The sequence below is a fragment of the Chiloscyllium punctatum genome, chromosome 31 (assembly GCF_047496795.1).
Source record: "Chiloscyllium punctatum isolate Juve2018m chromosome 31, sChiPun1.3, whole genome shotgun sequence".
Taxonomy (NCBI): Eukaryota; Metazoa; Chordata; class Chondrichthyes; order Orectolobiformes; family Hemiscylliidae; genus Chiloscyllium; species Chiloscyllium punctatum.
The window spans coordinates 55,717,525-55,737,502 of NC_092769.1; the positions used below are offsets into that span (position 1 = coordinate 55,717,525).

General features: G+C 50.8%; 1 long non-coding RNA gene across 2 annotated transcripts in view; it reads left to right on the forward strand.

Moving 5' to 3' along the window:
• The first annotated feature begins 3,298 nt into the window (after nucleotides 1–3,298).
• LOC140456833 (uncharacterized) overlaps nucleotides 3,299–19,978 on the forward strand; it is a 45,139-nt gene continuing 28,459 nt past the window's right edge. The window contains exons 1-4 of one of the 2 annotated variants that reach the window (XR_011953170.1): nucleotides 3,299–3,547; nucleotides 4,003–4,136; nucleotides 6,667–6,789; nucleotides 12,075–12,095. This is a non-coding gene — a long non-coding RNA (uncharacterized lncRNA). Of the gene's footprint in view, nucleotides 3,548–4,002; nucleotides 4,137–6,666; nucleotides 6,790–12,074; nucleotides 12,096–19,978 lie in introns of those variants that run through there. The other variant, XR_011953171.1, reaches the window with a different exon arrangement.

Genomic DNA, 19,978 nt, shown 5'->3' on the forward strand with positions numbered 1-19,978 from the left:
GGTTACCTGCGTGGTCATGTTATATATTAATTATTCGGATGAAGGGACTTGGGGCATTCTAGCGAAGTTTGCCAATGATACAAAGTTAGGTGGACAGGCAGGTAGTACTGAGGAAGTGGGGAGGCTGCAGAATGATCTAGACAGTTTGGGAGAGTGGTCCAGGAAATGGCTGATGAAATTCAATGTGAGCAAATGCGAGGTCTTGCACTTTGGAAAAAAAGAATACAAGCATGGACTACCTTGTAAACGGTGAGAAAATTCATAAAGCCAAAGTACAAAGGGATCTGGGAGTGCTAGTCGAGGCTTCTCTAAAGGTAAACATGCAGGTTGAGTCCATGATTAAGAAAGCGAATGCAATGTTGTCATTTATCTCAAGAGGGTTGGAATACAAAAGCAGCGATGCGCTACTGAGACTTTACAAAGCTCTGGTTCGGCGCCATTTGGCGTACTGTGTCCAGTTTTGGTCCCCATACCTCAGGAAGGACATACTGGCACTGGAGCATGTCCAGCGGAGATTCACATGGATGATCCCTGGAATGGGAGGTCTAACATACGAGGAAAGGCTGAGGATCCTGGGATTATATTCATTGGAGTTTAGAAGGTTAAGGGGAGATCTAATAGAAACTTTCAAGATAATACATGTTTTGGAAAGGGTGGATGCTAGGAAATTGTTTCCGTTAGGTGAGGAGATTAGGACTGGTGGGCACAGCCTTACAATTAGCGGGGGTAAATTCAGAACAGAAATGCGGAGACATTTCTTCAGCCAGAGAGTTGTGGGCCTGTGGAATTCATTGACATGGAGTGCAGTGGATACTGGGATGCTAAATGTCTTCAAGGCAGAGATTGATATATTCTTGATGTCACAAGGAATTAAGGGCTACGGGGAGAATGCGGGTGAGTGGAGTTGAAATGCCCATCAGCCATGATTAAATGGCGGAGTGGACTTGATGGGCCAAATGGCCTTACTTCCACTCCTATGTCTGATGTTCTTCGGGTCTAATTTGATCACTTTCCTTAGATACCCATTGCCGAGTATACCTTTTCATCCAGTCCTTCCGTTTCACTGGAATATATCTTTGCTGAGCACTTTGTAAAATGTCTTTGAAAATCTTCCACTGCTCATCAACTTCCCACCATAAATTTTTTGTTTACAGTCTACTTTATCCAGATTCTCTCTCATTCAATTGTAGTTCCAGGTGTTCAAGCACAGGACTCAGTTATTAGATTTTATCTTCACACTCTCCATCGGTATTCTAATTCAACCATACGGTGATCGCTTCTTCCCAGGGGATCCCGAACTCTGAAGTCATTAATTATTCCTGCCTCATTGCACAGGGGCCAGATCTTGGATAGCTTGCTCCCTTGTAAGTTCCATTTCATACTGTTCAATAAAACTATCATGAATACACTTAGTGAACTCCTCAAGGCTACCTTGACTGAGCTGGTTTGACCAATCTACATGTAGATTAAAATCACCTACGATAATAGCTGTACCATTTGTACAGGCATTAGTTATTTATTTGTTTATTGCCCATGCCAATGGGATGTAATTATTTGGTGGCCTATACATTGCACCTATCGGTGACTTTCTTGTTAGAATTTTGACTGCATCATTCCTGTTTCTCCTAATGTATGGCAATACCAACAACTACTTGCATTGTATGGAACTTTCACAATGGCAAATCTCCTAAGGTGCTTCATGGATGATCAAAACATTGATTAAAGAGAATGTTTTTAAAATACATCTTAAAAGGAAGATAGAGAAGGTTAGGGAGGCTATTCCACAGACTTCTGCCCTTGACAGCTCCAACTGTGGAATGATACAGGTGGGGTGGGTTGGAAAGGGAACGTGCAAAGGGGAAATGGATAAGTGCAAGCAGTGCATAAAGTCTTAAGGATAGAGGAGGTTCCAGACCGAGTCTGTCATGGAGTTTGAAGCACTGCAACAGGTTCATGTATGTCATGACTATAGTGTTAAAAGAGATTTCTGCTGTCTTAAACAGAGTGACGGATCTTGTGTTGTGAGTTTATGAAATGACAGTGATCTCTACCAAACACGTACGAGGTAGAGTTAGCGCAGTAATGAGATGCTGCAGCAGGAGGGGAACAGGTAACTCCATACAAAACCCTACTCTTTCTCACCCATTTTAAACTCCAAAACCGAGTGAGTTCTAGAAAAGCACCTTTATATCCCACTACAACACTTTACCCCACAATCGTGGTATATGTGCACAAGGAGGAGTGGTACAGACTGTATTGGGACTCTGAAACAGTTGGTAAAGACTAAAATCATCTGACTATTGAGAACACCACCACATTGTATGGGTTTTCTATTGTTTTTACTCGGTTCCTGACTTCCCTTATTTTCCCTCACGAACTGTTCAAAGTTGTTTTTACACACACCTGCACTACCTGTGAATTGAACGCCGGTCTCTCGGTCCAAGATTCGGGATATTTTCCCTGCATCACAAGGCATCGACTCCAACTTCCCTTGTCCCTTAATGTTTCTGTTGCTTAACTGCTGAGTCGCACCTATCACCTCTGCTTTTGGAAGGAAGGGGCGGAACTGGAGGACCGAGCAGAGTGAGTGAGATTAGATTAGATTAGATTACTTACAGTGTGGAAACAGGCCCTTTGGCCCAACAAGTCCACACCGCCCCGCCGAAGCGCATCCCACCCATGCCCCTACATCTTCCCCTTACCTGACGGAGCGGGGCCAATGCATTCTCGGGAGTGAACGCTTCAGGATTGGTCAGAAGGCAAACTGCTTTGCAGGATTGATCATTGTCACGGCATAGCGGAGCATTAAACACCTCTCATAAACCAATGTGTTTTTTTAAAGAAATAATTAAGATGAAAATCTGACAATGAACATATTTCCATTCGATTTACACAACTCGACTAACAAACTTATTTGCAAACTCCCAGAACGATTGGTAATTTAGATACCTGGCCGGTATGGTAAAGTTAGACCGAACAATCTATTTACATATTAACCATCTCAATGACTGTAACTCGACAGAGCAATTGTTAATGTCGAATATTTCCCCCGTGATTATGTGCAGATATGAATATTCTCTATGAACTCACTGACAACCTCCGACGCACGCGCAGTTTGGTTTCTATGAAGGGCATGCGCAGTGTCACATTAACCAGGACACGGCGAGTCATGGAACAGCTTTCTCTGGGTGCGGTTACGATCGGCTTCAGAGAGCGGCGTGTGGGAGATTCACTGGGAGAAAGGAGCGGAGAGAATTCACAAGACGCGGATATAGGTGAAAAAAATCCCAAAAAGACCCTGCAGACCCGGATAAGGAGATGATGGTCTCTGTCGGGAAAGCGGCCCAGGGTCAAGGCCGCCATTTGTTTGAGGGAAGAGGGAGCGCGGGCTTCAGAGCCGCCATCTTGAGAAGGTCAATGAGCAGGAGGGCGGGGCTATCGGGGTCGAGGACAATCGGAGGATAGACCCACCTGAGATCACTTCACTAAAGACATGAATGCACACGGTGGATTTTTCTTAACATCAACAATTGTTTAATACTCACAGGTTTTTAATTACATCTTCTTTGAAGCATTTAATTCTCATTTTCTCATTTGCAATGGTGGGATTTGTACCTGTGTCCAGTGAACATTTGCTGAGTTTCTGGATAAATTGTCTCACTTAATGCCACTGGACCATCACTTTGCCTGCTCACAGGTTGCCCATCCCAGTGCAACATGAATCAAAACCCTTTCTTCCTGCACAATTGTTTGATCTTGCACTCTGGTGATATCACTTAGTATCTCTCCATGTGGTATCCCTCACTGTGTGGGTCTAATTGCTGCATCTGTCAATGTCCCTCGCTCTTGCAGCTACTCCAGATCCTGAGCAAACAGAATTCTCCACTCCAGATAGACGATGGAGACTGGGATGTTCCAGATTTCTGTGGGAGTCAGTGTCATTTGACATTTGTAGCCCTCACTGCATCAGCCTAATTTCCCATTCTGTCTATCTGTCTGTAGGTACTCAGGAAGGTCCTGACCTAATAGACATCCCAGCTGCTGGGTGTCTCATACATCCCTCATTGAAGATGGTTTGTCAGCCAGAGAGACACAGGGCAGGGAGATCTGGAGCCTTCAATAAATCCTGCAGTGAGGTAAGATCACACTCAGTGCACAGAACAGAGAGCAATGAGAGGGCTCCAAACATCAGCTAACAGGACATGACATAGCTGCCGTGCTGGAGGGGGAGCACAGTACAGACACACCCCAGGTCCAGTCACCGCCTTTACTTCAAGTTTTGTTGTACGAAGACAACATCGGGAGTGTCACAGTTTTCAATCCAAGCCTGTGCTGTCTTAGTGAGCATCAGTACAAAAGAGGGGAAAGCAGGCTTTCCACGAGCGGGTGGGAATGCTGTCTGGGAATGTTCCATTCTGTGTTCCCTCTCCCACACTGTATCTATGGCTTGTCTTGTGGATCAGTGTCTTCAATCATTCTAATGCCAAAAACAGTTCCTATCTCTGTACTTTCCTCCCCTCTCACCAATCACTTCACACATTTGAAACCTGCTCCAGTCCAGAAGACCATCCATATCTCTCTAACTTCAGTCTCGACAACATGCCCTGTCACGATAGTCCACTCCCCCAATAACCCAAGACTTAGGGTCTGTTTCTGTGCTGCATGACTCTCTGGCCGAAGTCATCAATGCTTACCAGGTTTCCAGAACTGAATGAGTTGCATTTCCGTGTTTGGCCCATGGCCCTTCAAACCTTCACTCCTCCATGTTCCTGCCCAAATGTCTTTTCCATGTTGTAATTGTTCTTGGTTCTCCCATGTGCCACAGAACCGTCCTCTGTGGAAAATGTTGCCCCTCAGCTCTCTAAGTAAATCTTTGCTCTCAGTCACTCCTCAGGCCTTACCCATTCTGCTGTGGGACACAACCCTTCCCCAACATAGACTCCCCTCGGACATTACCCCCTTCTGTGGGACACCCCTCCTCAGTTCAGATTCCCCTCGAGCCTTACCCATCCTGCTGTGGGACCGAACCCCTCCCCGGTACAGACTCCCTTCGGGCCTTGCCCATCCTGCTGTGGGTCACATCCCCTCTGAGGTACAGACTCCCCTCGGGCCTTAACCGTCTGGCTGGGGGATACAACCCCTCCCCGGTACAGTCTACCCTTGAGCCTTACCTGTCCTGCTTTGGGTCGCATACCCTCCCTGGTACAGAGTACCCTCGGGCCTCACCCTTCCTGCTGTGAGGCACAACCCCTCCCCAGTACAGACTCTTGACTGGCCTTAACCATCCTGCTGTGGGGTACAACCCCTCCCTGGTGCAATCTGCCCTCGGGCCTTACCCATCCTGCTTGGGATACAACCCCTCCACGGTACAACTCACCTCAGGCCTTACCAATCCTGCTGTGGGACACAGACCCCTTACCCATCCTGCTGTGGGACACAGACCCCTTACCCATCCTGCTGTGGGACACAGACCCCTTACCCATCCTGCTGTGGGACACAGACCCCTTAACCATTCTGCTGAGGGACACAGACTCCTTACCCATCCTGCTGAGGGACACAACCACATGTGTACAGAGTCCCCTTGGGTCTTACTCATCCTTAATCCCTCCCCAGTACAGACTCCCCTCAGGCCTTACACATCCTGCTGAGGGACACAATCCCTCCCCGGTACAGACTCCCCTCAGGCCTTAACTATCCTGCCATGGGACACAACCCCTCCCCAGTACAGACCCCCCTTGGGTCTTACCTATCCTGCTGCGGGATACAGCCACTCCCCGGTACAGACTCCCCTCGAGCCTTACCCATCCTGTTGTGAGACACAACCCCTCTACGGGTTGGACTCCCCTCTGGTCTTACCCATCCTGCTGTGGGACACAACCCCTCCCCAGTACAGACTCCCCTTGGGCCTTACCCATCCTGCTGAGGGACACAACCCCTCCCCGGTACAAACTCCCCTCTGGTCTTACCCATCCTGCCATGGGACACAACCCCTCCCCAGTACAGACTCCCCTCGGGCCTTACCCATCCTGCTGTGGGGGACACGGTCCCCTGTACAGATTCCCGTCCGGCCTCACCACCCTAACGTGGGACACAATGCCTCCCCGGTACAGATTTCCCTCGTACATTACCCATCCCCGGTCCAGACTTGTCCAAGACCTTGCCCATCCTGCTGTGGGACATGACCATTTCCCGGTACAGAGTCCGCTCGGTCCTTACCCATCCTGCTTGGGACACAACCCCTGTCCGGTACAGAGTCCCCTTGGACCTTACCCATCCTGCTGTGGGACAGGTTGACAATTGTATTGAATAGAATCCCTCCAGTGTGGAAACAGGCCCTTGGTCCAGCAAGTCCACACCGACCCCTGATACATACCCTGCTCAAAATAGCTTCAAAGTACATAGAAAAAGTGATCACTGAATTGGTTAAAATCTCCTCAGTTACATTGGGCAGTTTAAAAGTCTCTCTGTATTGGTGATATGTTCCTTTTCTTCAAACAGGTAACATTTTTATTAAAGCAGCAGATGTTCATTGTGAGAGTGTCTCTGTTAAACTAGAATCTGTTCTGTTCTCTGTGTAACAGGCTGTTGTTGTGTGCGATGGACTGTCACTAACAGTGTAATTGACCTGTGAGTCCTTGATCAGGTTTCCTTTGTCTGTAAATCTAGTGATCAGTGAACTACACATCCGCTCTTCTTAGCGAAAACAAAGAATCATTTCTCAACGAAAAAATGGCACATCACAAAGCTATTTCATGGATTTCTGGCACACCCCACCGACCAGTGTATCTGGTAAGTCTGTTTCCTGAATAATTCTGAACTCGATCTGTAACTCTGACAGTATCTGTATTGCTTGTCAGTTGGATGAGAATTCAGCCTCTTTGGTCTGAGCTGTTGTGATGCAGGCGGTGGCTTCATTCTGTCTCTGCCAAGCTTGTTTTCTCCTTCTGCTGTGATTCTGGGAGTATCCTTTCGGCAGGTTAGAATATTCAGTGACTGAACGTTGAATGATTTTGACTCTAACAGAGCAGTGGCCTTGTTTTCAGCTAATTATTCACTTTCCATTTCCTGGTTGTGTTGAATGTTACAGAAACAGGCTCTGAGCAATGTTTCCATTCCCTTGTGTTGGAGTCACTGTCAGCCACGTGGTCAGTCAGTTTCAGGCTGATGGATCAGTTTCTCTGTCCTATTAGATGGTGGTCACTTGCTCAGTTTCCGATGGCTCACCTCAGTGTCAGTCCATCAGCTGCTGAAACCCTCCATCCAGCATTTGTTCCCTCTCACCGTGACTACTCCAATACAATCCCAGCTTGTCTCCCACATTCTACCTCCACATACTCATGATCACCTCAGATTCTCCTGTCTGTGTCCTTACAGCAAGTCACGTAAGTCATCCACCTCCATTTCACACTGCTCTACATTACATTCAGTACAAATGTTATTTCAGAATTCCATTCATTGCGTTTAAATACACCCCTGATCTTGTCCAGTCCAAACATCCAGGTTCCATCAGGTAGGTGGGTGTCCGCGTGGTCGTGTCGGAGCAACAGCAGGACACACTGAGGATCATACAGGGGATAAAGATGGGGTTGGATGCGGATGTTTAAGAAGAGAGAGCTGGTGTATTGTTGGGGATAGCTTCTCAGGGGAGTAGCACAGCGGTAGCCAGGTCTATAACACCACAACTCAATGGCCTGAGTTATCGGGAGAGGTTGGACAAGCTTGGACATTTTTCTTCAGAGCATAGGAGACATAAGGAAGATCTTATAGAAATGTATATGATCATGAGAAGCATGGATAGGGTGAATGCATTCAGTCTTTTTCCCAGGGTTGAAGAATTGAGGACTAGAGGGCATCAGTTTAAGGTTAGAGGGGAAAGAATAAAAGGGAACGTTAGCAGCAACTTTCTTACACAGATGCTAATTCTCATACGGAATGAGCTGTCAGTGGAAGTGGCTGAGGCAGGTACATTAACAACATCTAAAAGGCATTTGGACAAATACATGGGTAGGAAAGGATTAGAAGGATATGGGGCATGGGCAGGGAAATGGGGTTGCCACGGATGGACATTATGGTTGCCAGGGATCAGTTTGGCTCCTGGGGCCTCTCTCTGTGCTGTAGGATTCTATGACTCTATAACTGACTCTGCTGTAGAACAAGGTCGGGCAAAATCCAAGGGAGCGAAAATAGGAGAGCCGCTAGTTGGGGGCATATACAGGTGGTACTGTGGCTGCGTCCGAGACTCCAGGATGGGGTGTTGTATCCCTGGTGCCTGGGTCAAGGACATCTCTGAGCATTTGCATGAAATTCTGAATTGGGAGAATGGGAGACCAGAGGTCATGGTGCACATTGCTACCAACGACACGGGTAGAAAGAGGGATGAGATCCTGAGCAGTAAGCACAGGAAGTAGGGAACGACTGAAAAGCAGGACCTTGAGGGTAGTAATCACTGCGTTACCACCAGTCCCGTGTGCTTGTGAGATAAGGAATTGAAAGATAGCAGAGATGAATGCATGGCTGAAGAGCTGGTAGAGGGGGAGAGTTTCAGGATCTTGGATCCTCTTCTGGAGCAGGGGTGACCTGAACTAGAGGGGAAACGATATCCTCACAGGGAAGATCGCTCCTGCTACATGTGAGGGTTTAAACTAGAATGGCAAGGGCATGAGAACTACAGTAGCAGGGCAGCACGTTGGGGTGGGGGGGGGGGGGATGAAGAAGGAAGGAAGGAAGATGTAAACGAGTCAATCAGAAAGGGAATACAGAGAAATGAACACCATAGTACGAATGGGCTGAAGTGTGTTAATTTCAACACAAGGAGCAACGTAGCTAAGGTAGATAAACTCGGATCCGATATTGTGGCCATTCCAGAAATTTGGTTGGGAGAAGCACAGGCCTGGCTGCTCAACACTTCAGGGTTTCATTGTTTCAGAATGAGCCTGGCCAGGTGACTGACCTTTTAGTGGGAGACCATTTTGGAAACAGTGATCACAACTTAAGTTTTTTTAAGGTAGCTACGAATAAGGATACGGACAGGACCCTGAGGGATGTTTCTAAATTATGGGATTGAAAATGATGGCAGTATTAGACAGGAGCGAGGCAGTGTTAACTGGGAGCAGCTGTCATCAGACAATGCCACATTGGGAACGTGGGAGTTAATTAAAGGCTTTCTGATCGGAGTTCATGACCAGCATGTTTCAGGAGGGAGGAGAAACAAGGTTGGCAATGTAAGGGCGCCTTGGATAACGAGGGAGGCTGGGAATTTAGTCAGAAGGGAGAAAAAAACAAGCCTATGCAAATTTTGGGAAGCTAGAATTGGCATGGCATGTGAGAAATGTTTAAAACAAAAGCTCAAAGGAACCCAAACAGGGAATGAGCAGAGCAAGGAGGAGCCATGCCCTTCACAAGTAGGGTTAAAGTGAATCCCAAATCGTTCTGGAGATAATTACCCACAAGAGGATATGAACATGGATCGTTACAGCACAGTACAGGCCTTTTGACCCTCAGTGTGGGACCGACCTGTGAAAATAATCTGATGCCTATCTAACCGACACCCTTCCAATATTACCCATATGGATGTCCAATGCCCATTTAAATGCCCTTTGCGTCGGCGATTCTACTACTGTTGCAGGCAGGCGTTCCACGTGCCTACTGCACTCTGAGTGAAGAAAGTACCCTTAATATCTGTCCTTAATCTATCCGCCCTCAATTTAAACAATGTCCTCTCATGTTAGCCTTCACCATTCACGGAAAAAATAGCTACCCGATCTAACCCTCTGATTATCTTATACATCTCAATTAAGTCACCTCTCAACCTTCTTCTCTCCAACTAAAATAGCCTCCATTCCCTCAGCCTTTCCTTGTAAGACCTTCCTTTCATACCAGGCCATATCCCAGTAAATCTCCTCTGAACCCTTCCCACAGCTTCCACAGAACCAGGAAGAAGGTCAGGCCAGTCAAGTCTAAAGGAAGGAGCTTGTGCTTGAAGTCACTGGAAGTGGGCGAGATCCTAAATAATTCCTTTGCATCGGCATTCACCCAGGAAAAAGATATAGAGGATACTGAGATTTGTGTGGAGCAGGCTAATGTGCTCGGGCAATTTTGAGGTCGAGAAAAAAGCGTTGGATTTCTTGAAGAGCATTAAAGTGGATTAATCCCGAGGGCCAGATGGTAGCTACCCCAGGTTATTGAGAGAGGCAAGACAGGAGATTTTTGGGGCCCTGGCCAAGATTTTTGAGTCCTCGCTAGCCACTGGAAAGGTCGTAGAGGACTGGTGTTCCTCTCTTCAAGAAGGGAAATAGGGACAATCCAGGAAATTATAGCCCGGTGAGTCTCATCTCAGTGGTTGGGAAGCTTTGGACAGAATTCTTATGGATAGGATTTATGCGCATTTGGGAAAGAATGGCCTAATTAGGGACAGTCAGCGCAGCATCATGAGATGCACAGGGTTAACGGTCAAAATGTTCTACCCAGAGCTGAAATATCTTTACTACGGAACATGCATTTAAGGTGAAAGAGGGAGAGCTCAAAGGAGATGTGAGGGCTAATATGTTTTCCTCAGAGAGTGGTAGGAATCTGGAACATGCTGCCAGGGATGGTATAGGAGGCAGATATGAGACGGGGTGTTGAAGGGATTTTTGGGTAAGCATGTGGATATGCAAGGATGTGGAACAAAGATAGGCAGAAAGGATGAGTTTAATTTGGTGTCACATTCAGCATAACATTACGGGCTGAAGGGCCCGTTCCTGTGCTGTACTTTGTTGTGTTTCTTTTGTTACAACATGACGGTGAACCCCTCTGTTAATTAAACCAAACACCCAGAAAAGTTCACCTCACCACGTAATCTGTTAAAGTCTGAGTGACAGAAAACTCAGAAATTCCACTATTTAAAGAAAATAGCATCAAATTATTTTTAACTTGAAAAGTGAATATTAAACAACTAATCATAAATCTAAGCTCCCTCTTTCTCTTCACTGTTTATTATCTGCCTCCAGCTATATAACAATATGTTATTTCAATAAGACACTTATTAAAATTACATCAACTTAATTTCAAAAGTACATAGCGCCTCTTGTCTTTTGTGTCTTTCTTCGTCTGTCTGAGGATCTCCCTGGGCCGTTGTCTTCTTTTATTCTGAGTATGTTTCACATGAAAAGGTACCCTTTGATTGAGAGACTTTCCTAATTTCTTGGCGAGCAAGATGTTAACTCTCCCAGACAGCAGTTACTCTCTGACCAATTTTTAAAAGGTCTGCACTTTATATGCTCCCAACAGATCATCTCATTGGCTTGATGCTGGCAAAACAATAAATACAAATTCAATTGGGTTTTGGAATCTTGGGGTATAATTTAAACTGATAGATTAAATTTGAATTATTGTCAAAACAGCAACCAACTCAGGTCTATATTTCACAGCCAAAAGTTACATTTGTTTGCTTTCCCAGTACACTCTGGGATTGCTGGCCAGTCATATACGGTACACAGGTAGTTATAAGCTCTCAGTTCAGAAGAGTGTTCTCTCCCTCTTAAAGATACAGTACACACCTTCAACTTTATAACACTTTGAGTATTATCTTATCAGCAAGTTCATTTATTAAAGTGACAAGCAGCAGATTGTTTACATGACCTTTTTGGCTTCACATTTCAATTTCAACATAGAACAATGGCTTGTGTTTGTGAGAAGATCATGTTGCTGTGTGCAACAGACTGTCACTAATAAGATTATGCTCCCGATAACACAGATTTCCTTTGTCTGTAAATTCTGCATGAAGTGATTTGAACACCTGGAAAGGGATTTGGTTTTCCAATGTGATTTCCATCAATGCACTTATTGGAACCTCAGGCAGACAGACGGACACAGATGGTTGCAAATTTGTTTTCCTCACTGAAGGAAGCACACATTGCCATCAGAGTGTTTGTAACAGAGGGGCACCGGCTTATTCCTGGTTCTGGAGATTGTTCACTAAGTGGGTGAGATTCAGAGATCCTGTACTGCATGTGATAAGAGCTGTTTTCATGGAACTGGATGTTATGACCAAAGAGATTGGCAGGATTGATGTTGGCAGCTGTCTCTGCTGATAGGAATCTAGAACAATGGGTCACAGTCTCCGAAATGGAGAGCAGCCTGAGTGACTGAGATAAGAAGAAATGACTTCACTCAAACACCCGGGAATCTGTGATCATTTCCACTTCAAGAACGGAATCACTGACTACATTCCAGAGAATAATTTGCAATGTTTGCAATACAAAGTGGATCAAAAGATGTTGCAGAAACTGGGTGAGTTCTGAAAAGTTAACGATGATGCTACTAAAATGAACACAAATGCTGTGGCTGCTGGAAATTTGAAACAGACTGGCAGGTAATGTAGAGAGAGAGAGAAGCAGAGTTAATGTTTTCCATTTGATTAGATTAGTTTATTTACAGTATGGATTCAGGTCCTTCAGCCCAACAAGTCCACACCGACCCGCCGAAGCGCAACCCACACAGCCCCATTCTCCTACATTTAACACTACAGCCAATTTAGCATGGCCAATTCAGCTAACCTGCACATCTTTGTGACTGTGGGAAGAAACCGGAGCACCCGGAGGAAACCCATGCAGACACAGGGAGAATGTGCAAACTCCACCCAGTCAGTCGCCTAAGGCGGGAAATGAACCCGGGTCTCTGGCGCTGAGAGACAGCAGTGCTAACCACTGTGCCACCGTGCTGCCTACAAACTTTTAATCAGAACAAAAAATGTTATAAAGCTGCAGTCAGGCTCCTGGGGCTAAATTGTAACGTTCTGTCTGTGTTGCTAAAGTTTTTTTTGGGAGAAACAATCCCCTCATTTGCTTGACTGTGGCGCTGTGATTATGCTATTGAAACAGCAAGGACTATTTTTCTATGTCTCATTGATGGCTGGGTGTAAATTAGGGTCCGTTGTTCATCACTGACTCTGGAGGTAGTTCTGATACGTGGGAATATTCAATTTAAAATGCTGATCTTGCAAAACAGGAAGATTTTCTCCCAGACAGGGAATCAGACGTCCATTACTGATCCTCACTGACCATGACAAGACTCAAACCGAGAGATTTATTTTTGTGACTGACACACTCAGATGTGGTATACACTAGCTCACACAGTCCTGTCCTTCCACACACCCCAGTTTCTGGACTCTGAATCAGAGGATCTCGATGGAGAAACACTTCCAGCCATTGGGACAATTCAGGAGATACCCACGATACACATTCTCCCTCAGGGGGAATCCCTGAAAGGTGGTCTGTCAGGTTCACAATGGATATTTCTTTAATATTTGCTCAGTGAATTCCGAGAATAGAGAGATTGATTGGAGGCCCAGATTGTCAGCTTGAAGAGTAGTCACTGCTTTGATGTAGGGAATGGAAGGGTATCATTTGGATTGTTCATTTCACCCATTTGTAGAGGGGGCTATAGCTTTCATTGTGAATGGGAGCTTGAGAGAAGCTGATTGATCGTGGTTGTGGGGATGTTTATACAACTTTCAGGAACGGATTAATACACCAGAGGAATGTGTCAGTGTTTCCAGGGGGATCCGAGGTGGGGGGGGTGAGGTGGGGGTAATGTGTCAATGTGTACAGGGGGCTCTCAGAGGCTGGGTGGGATGTACATCAATTTACAGGGGGCTCCTGTCCCCCCACCCACCCCCAACCGCGTCCAACGCTGCGCCCATCAACCACGTCTGACACCATCCCCCCAACCCCGCCCCCACAACGCCGTACCCCCAACCCCGTGCAACGACGTCCCCGCCCAACCCCGTGCAACGCCGTTCGCCACAACCCCGTTCCCCCAACTCCGTACCCGCCTCAACCCATTCCCCCCAACCCCGTGCAACACCGTCCCCCCAACCCCGTTCCCCCAACACCGTGCAACGCCATTCCCCCCAAGCCCATTCCCCCAACCCTGTGCAAACCCATTCCCCCCAACCCCGTACCCGTCCAACCCCGTGCAACGCCGTTCCCGCCCAAACCCATTCCCACAACCCCGTCCCCGCCCAACCCCACCCAAATCCGTCCCCAACCCTGTGCAATGCACCTTCCCCAACCCCGTTCCCTCAACCTCGTGAAACGCCGTCCCCCAACCCGTGCAATGCCGTCCCCAACCCAAACCTGTTCCCCCCCAACCCCGTCCCCCCAGCCTTGTGCAATGCCATTCCCCCAACCCCGTTTCCCCTCAACCCCGTCCGCCCAACCTCGTGCAACGCCGTTCCCCCCAACCTCGTGCAACGCCGTTCCCCCTAACCCAGAATAAAGCTGTCCCCCAACCCCGTCCCCCCAGCCTTGTGCAATGCCATTCCCCCAACCCCGTTTCCCATCAACCCCGTCCGCCCAACCTCGTGCAACGCCATTCCCCCCCAACCCCGTGCAACACCGTCCCCTCCCAAAACCGTTCCCCAAACCCATTCAACACCGTCCCCGCAACCCCGAGCAACGCCGTTCCCCCCAACCCCATGTAGCACCGTCCCCCCAACCCCGTGCAAAGCGGTTCCTCCAACCCCGTGCAACGCTGTACCCTCCAACCAAGTTCCCCCAACCCTGTGCAACATCGTACCCCCCAACGCCGTTCCCCCAACGCCATCCCCCCAACCATGTGCAACACTGTCCTCTCTAACACCGTACCCCAACCCTGTGCAATGCCGTTCCTCCCCAACCCCATTCCCCCCAACCATGTCCCCCCAACCCTGTGCAACACCGTTCCCCCCAACCCCGTGCAATGCTGTTCCCCCCACAACGCCGTTCCCCTAACCCCATGCAACACTGTCCCCCCCAACACCGTCCCACCAACCCTGTGCAACACTGTTACCCCCAACGGTGTGCAACGCTGTTCCCGTCAACCCTCTCCAACACTGTTCCCCCAATGCCATTCCCCCAACCCAGTGCAATGCCGTTCCCCACAACGCCGTTCCCCCCCCAACCCCGTGCAACGCCGTTCCCCCCAACCCTATGCAACGCTGTTCCCATTAACCCCGTTCAACTCAGTTCCCCCAATGCCATTCCCCCCAACCCCGTGCAACACCATTCCCCCCCAACCCCGTGCAACGCCGTTTCCCCAACCCTGTGCAACGCCATTGCCCCCAACCCCATGCAATGCCAACTGTCCGACCCCATTCCCCCAACCCCGTGCAACACCGTTCCCCCCCACTCCGTGCAACGCCGTTCCCCCTCACTCCGTGCAACGCCGTCCCCCCAACCCCATGCAATGCCATCCCCACAATGCCGTCCCCAACCCCGTGCAATGCCGCCCCCCCACAACGTGCAACGCCATTCCCCCCCAACCCCGTGCAACGCGGTTCCCCCCCAACCCCGTGCAACATGGTTCCCCCCCAACACCGTGCAAAGCGGTTCCCCCCCAACCCCGTGCAACGCGGTTCCCCCCAACCCCGTACAACGCGGTTTCCCCCAACTCCGTGCAACGCGGTTCCCCCCCAACCCCGTGCAAAGCGGTTCCCCCCCAACCCCGTGCAACGCGGTTCCCCGCCAACCCCGTGCAACGCGGCACCCCCCCAACCCCGTGCAACGCGGCACCCCCCCAACCCCGTGCAACGCGGTTCCCCCCCAACCCCGTGCAACGCGGTTTCCCCCAACCCCGTGCAACGCGGTTTCCCCCAACCCCGTGCAACGCGGTTTCCCCCAACCCCGTGCAACGCGGTTTCCCCCAACCCCGTGCAACGCGGTTTCCCCCAACCCCGTGCAACGCGGTTTCCCCAACCCCGTGCAACGCGGTTTCCCCCAACCCCGTGCAACGCGGTTTCCCCCAACCCCGTGCAACGCGGTTTTCCCCAACCCCGTGCAACGCGGTTTCCCCCAACCCCGTGCAACGCGGTTTCCCCCAACCCCGTGCAACGCGGTTTCCCCCAACCCCATGCAACGCGGTTTCCCCCAACCCCGTGCAACGCGTTTTCCCCCAACCCCGTGCAACGCGGTTTCCCCCAACCCCGTGCAACGCGGTTTCCCCCAACCCCGTGCAACGCGGTTCCCCCCCAACGCAGTGCAACGCGGCACTCCCCAACCCCGTGCAATGCGGTTCCCCCCCAACCCCGTGCAACGCGGATCCCCCCCAACGCCGTGCAACGCGGCACCCCCCAACCCCGTGTAACGCGGTTGCCCCCCAAACCCGTGCAACGCGGTTCCCCCCAACCCCGTGCAACGCGGTTTCCCCCCAACGCCGTGCAACGCGGCACCCCCCCAACCCCGTGCAACGCGGTTCCCCCCAACCCCGTGCAACGCGGATCCCCCTCCAACGCCGTGCAACGCGGCACCCCCCCAACCCCGTGCAACGCGGCACCCCCCCCAACCCCGTGCAACGCGGCACGCCCCCAACCCCGTGCAACGCGGTTCCCCTCCAACCCCGTGCAACGCGGTTCCCCCCCAACCCCGTGCAACGCGGTTCCCCCCCAACCCCGTGCAACGCGGCTCCCCCCCAACCCCGTGCAACGCGGCTCCCCCCCAACCCCGTGCAACGCGGTTCCCCCCAACCCCGTGCAACGCGGTTCCCCCCCAACCCCGTGCAAAGCGGTTCCCCCCCCAACCCCGTGCAACGCGGTTCCCCCCCAACCCCGTGCAACATGGCACCCCCCCAACCCCGTGCAACGCGGCTCCCCCCAACCACGTGCAACGCCATCCCCCCAATGCCGTTTCCCCCCACCCCGTGCAACGCCATTCTCCCCCATCCCGTGCAACGCCATTTTCGTGTGTGAGAGAATCCCAGAGTGTGTGTGTTTCCCAGAGTGTGTGAGAGAGAGCCAATCCCAGAGTGTGTGTGAGTGGGACGGAATCCCAGAGTATGCGTGCGAGTTTCCCAGAGTGTGTGTTGAGAGAGGGAATCCCAGCGCGTGTGTTGAGAGAATGAATCCCAGCGCGTGTGTCAGACTTGGAATCCCAGAGAGTCCCAGAGTGTGTGTGAGAGAATCCCAGAGTGTGTGAGAGAGAGTGAATGCCAGAGTACGAATGAGAGAATCCCAAAGTATGCGTGCGAGTTTCCCAGAGTCTGTATGTGAGAGGGAATGCCAGAGTGAGTGTTGAGAGAGGGAATCCCAGAGTGTGTGTGGGTTTCCACTAGTGTGTGAGAGAGATGGAATCCCAGAGTGTGAGAGAGAGAGGGAATCCCAGAGAGTCCCAGAGTGTGTGTGTGAGAGAATCCCAGAGTGTGTGTGAGAGTCAAATCCCAGAGTGTGTGCGAGTTGCACAGAGTGTTTATGCGAGAGAGAATCCCAGAGTGTGTGTGAGAGAGGGCATCCCAGAGAGTCCCAGAGTGTGTGTGTGAGAGAGAATCCCAGAGAGTCCCAGAGTGTGTGTGAGAGAGGGAATTCCAGAGTGTGTGTGAGAGAGGGAATCCCAGAGAGTCCCAGAGTGTGTGTGAGAGAGGGAATTCCAGAGTGTGTGTGAGAGAGGGAATCCACGAGTATGTGTGTGAGAGCGAGGCCCAGGGTGTGTGTGTGTGAGAGGGAGTCCCAGAGAGTGTGTGATAGAGGGAATCCAAGAGTGTATGAATCCGAGGGAGAGAGAAAATCTGAGGGAGTCCCAGCACGCGTGAGAGCGTGGGAGTCCCAGCGCGCGTGAGAGCATGGGAGTCCCAGCGCGCGTGAGAGCGTGGGAGTCCCAGCGCGCGTAAGAGCGTGGGAGTCCCAGCGCGCGTGAGAGCGTGGGAGTCCCAGCGCGCGTGAGAGCGTGGGAGTCCCAGCGCGCGTGAGAGCGTGGGAGTCCCAGCGCGCGTGAGAGCGTGGGAGTCCCAGCGTACCCCAGAGTGTAAGAGAGAGAGCCAATCCCAGCGCGCCCCAGAGTATGTGAGAGGGAGAGCTAATCCCAGCGCGCCCCAGAGTATGTGAGAGGGAGAGCCAATCCCAGCGCGCCCCAGAGTATGTGAGAGGGAGAGACAATCCCAGCGCGCCCCAGAGTATGTGAGAGGGAGAGCCAATCCCAGCGAGCCCCAGAGTATGTGAGAGGGAGTCCCCGTGTGTGTGGGAGAGAAGGAATCCCAGAGAGTCCCAGAGTGTGTATCAGAGAATCTCAGAGTGTGTGTGAGAGAATCCCAGAGTGTGTGTGAGAGAGGGCATCCCAGAGAGTCCCCGAGAGTGTGTGAAAGAGGGAATCCAAGAATGTGTGTGAGAGAGAGAGAGAATCCGAGAGAGTCCCAGAGTGTGTGAGAGAGAGGGAATCCCAGATGTGTGTGAGAGAGGGAATCCCAGAGAATCCCAGAGTTTGTGTGCGAGTTTCCCAGAGTGTGTATGTGAGAGGGAATCCCAGCGTGAGTGTTGAGAGTGGGAATCCCAGCGTGTGTGTGTGTGAGTGGGAATCCCAGCGTGTGTGTGTGTGTGAGTGAGAATCCCAGCGTGTGTGTGTGTGAGTGTGAATCCCAGCGTGTGTGTGTGTGAGTGGGAATCCCAGCGTGTCCCAGAGTGTAAGAGAGAGAGCCAATCCCAGAGTGTGTGTGAGAGAGGGCATCCCTGAGAGCCCCAGAGTGTAAGAGAGAGAGCCAATCCCAGAGTGTGTGTGAGAGAGGTCATCCCTGAGAGTTCCAGAGTATGTGAGAGGGAGTCCCCGTGTGTGTGGGAGAGAAGGAATCCCAGAGAGTCCCAGAGTGTGTGAGAGAGAGTGAATCCCAGAGTGTGTGTGAGAGAATCCCAGAGTGAGAGAGAGAGAGGGAATCCCAGAGTGTGTTGGTGTGCGAGAATCCCAGAGTGTATGTGTGAGAGGGAATCCCAGAGTGTGTGTGTGAGAGGGAATCCCAGAGAGTCCCCGAGAGTTTGTGATAGAGGGAATCCAAGAGTGTGTGTGAGAGAGGGAATCCCAGAGAGTCCCAGAGTGTGTGTGAGTGAGGGAATCCCAGAGAGCCCCAGAGTGTGTGTGAGAGAGGGAATCCCAGAGTGTGTTTGAGAGAGGAAATCCCAGAGTGTGTAAGGAAATCCCACAGTGAGTAAGAGAGAGTCCCAGAGTATGTAAGACAGTCCCAGAAGCCTATGGTGTGTAAGGGAATCCCAAATGTAAGAGAGATTCCCTGAGTGTGCCAGAGTATGCGAGAGAATTCCAGTGTGTGTGTAAGAGAATCACAGTGTCCCAGATTGTGTGTGAGAGAGAGAGGGGATCCCAGAGAGTCCCAGAGTGTGTGAGAGAGTGGGAATCCCAGAGGGTTTCTGAGAGAGGGAATCCCAGATTGTGCGTGAGAGAGGGAATTCCAGCGAGTCCCTGTGTGTGAGAGGGAATCGCAGAGTGTGTGTGAGGGAATCCCAGAGTATGTGTGAGAGTGTCCCAGAGTGGGAATCCCAGAATGTGTGAGAGAGAGGGAATGCCAGAGTGTGTGTGTGAGAGGGAATTCCAGAGAGTTCCTGGTTGTGTGTGAGAGAATCCCAGCGTGTGTGAGAGAGAGGGTATCCCAGAGTGTGTGTGAGAGAATCCCAGAGTGTGTGTGATTGAGGGAATCCAAGAGTGTGTGTGAGACAGAGAGAGAATCCGAGAGAGTGGGAATCCCAGAGTGTGTGAGAGAGATGTAATCCCAGAGTGTGTGAGAGAGTAAACCCCAGAGTGTGTGTGAGTGAGGGAATCCCAGAGAGCCCCCGAGTGTGTGTGAGAGAGGGAATCCCAGAGAGCCCCCGAGTGTGTGTGAGAGAGCCAATCCCCGAGTGTGTGTGAGAGAGGGAGTCCCCGAGTGTGTGTGAGAGAGGGAGTCCCCGAGTGTGTGTGAGAGAGGGAGTCCCCGAGTGTGTGTGAGAGGGGGGTCCCCGAGTGTGTGTGAGAGAGGGAGTCTCCGAGTGTGTGTGAGAGAGGGCGTCCCAGAAAACCCCAGAGTGTGTGTGAGGGAGGGAATCCCACAGAGCCCCAGAGTGTGTGTGAGGGAGGGAATCCCAGAGAGCCCCAGAGTGTGTGTGAGAGAGGGCATCCCAGAGTGTGTGTGAGAGAGGGCATCCCAGAGTGTGTGTAAGAGAGGGAGTCCCAGAGTGTGTGTGAGAGAGGGCATCCCAGAGTGTCCCAGAGTG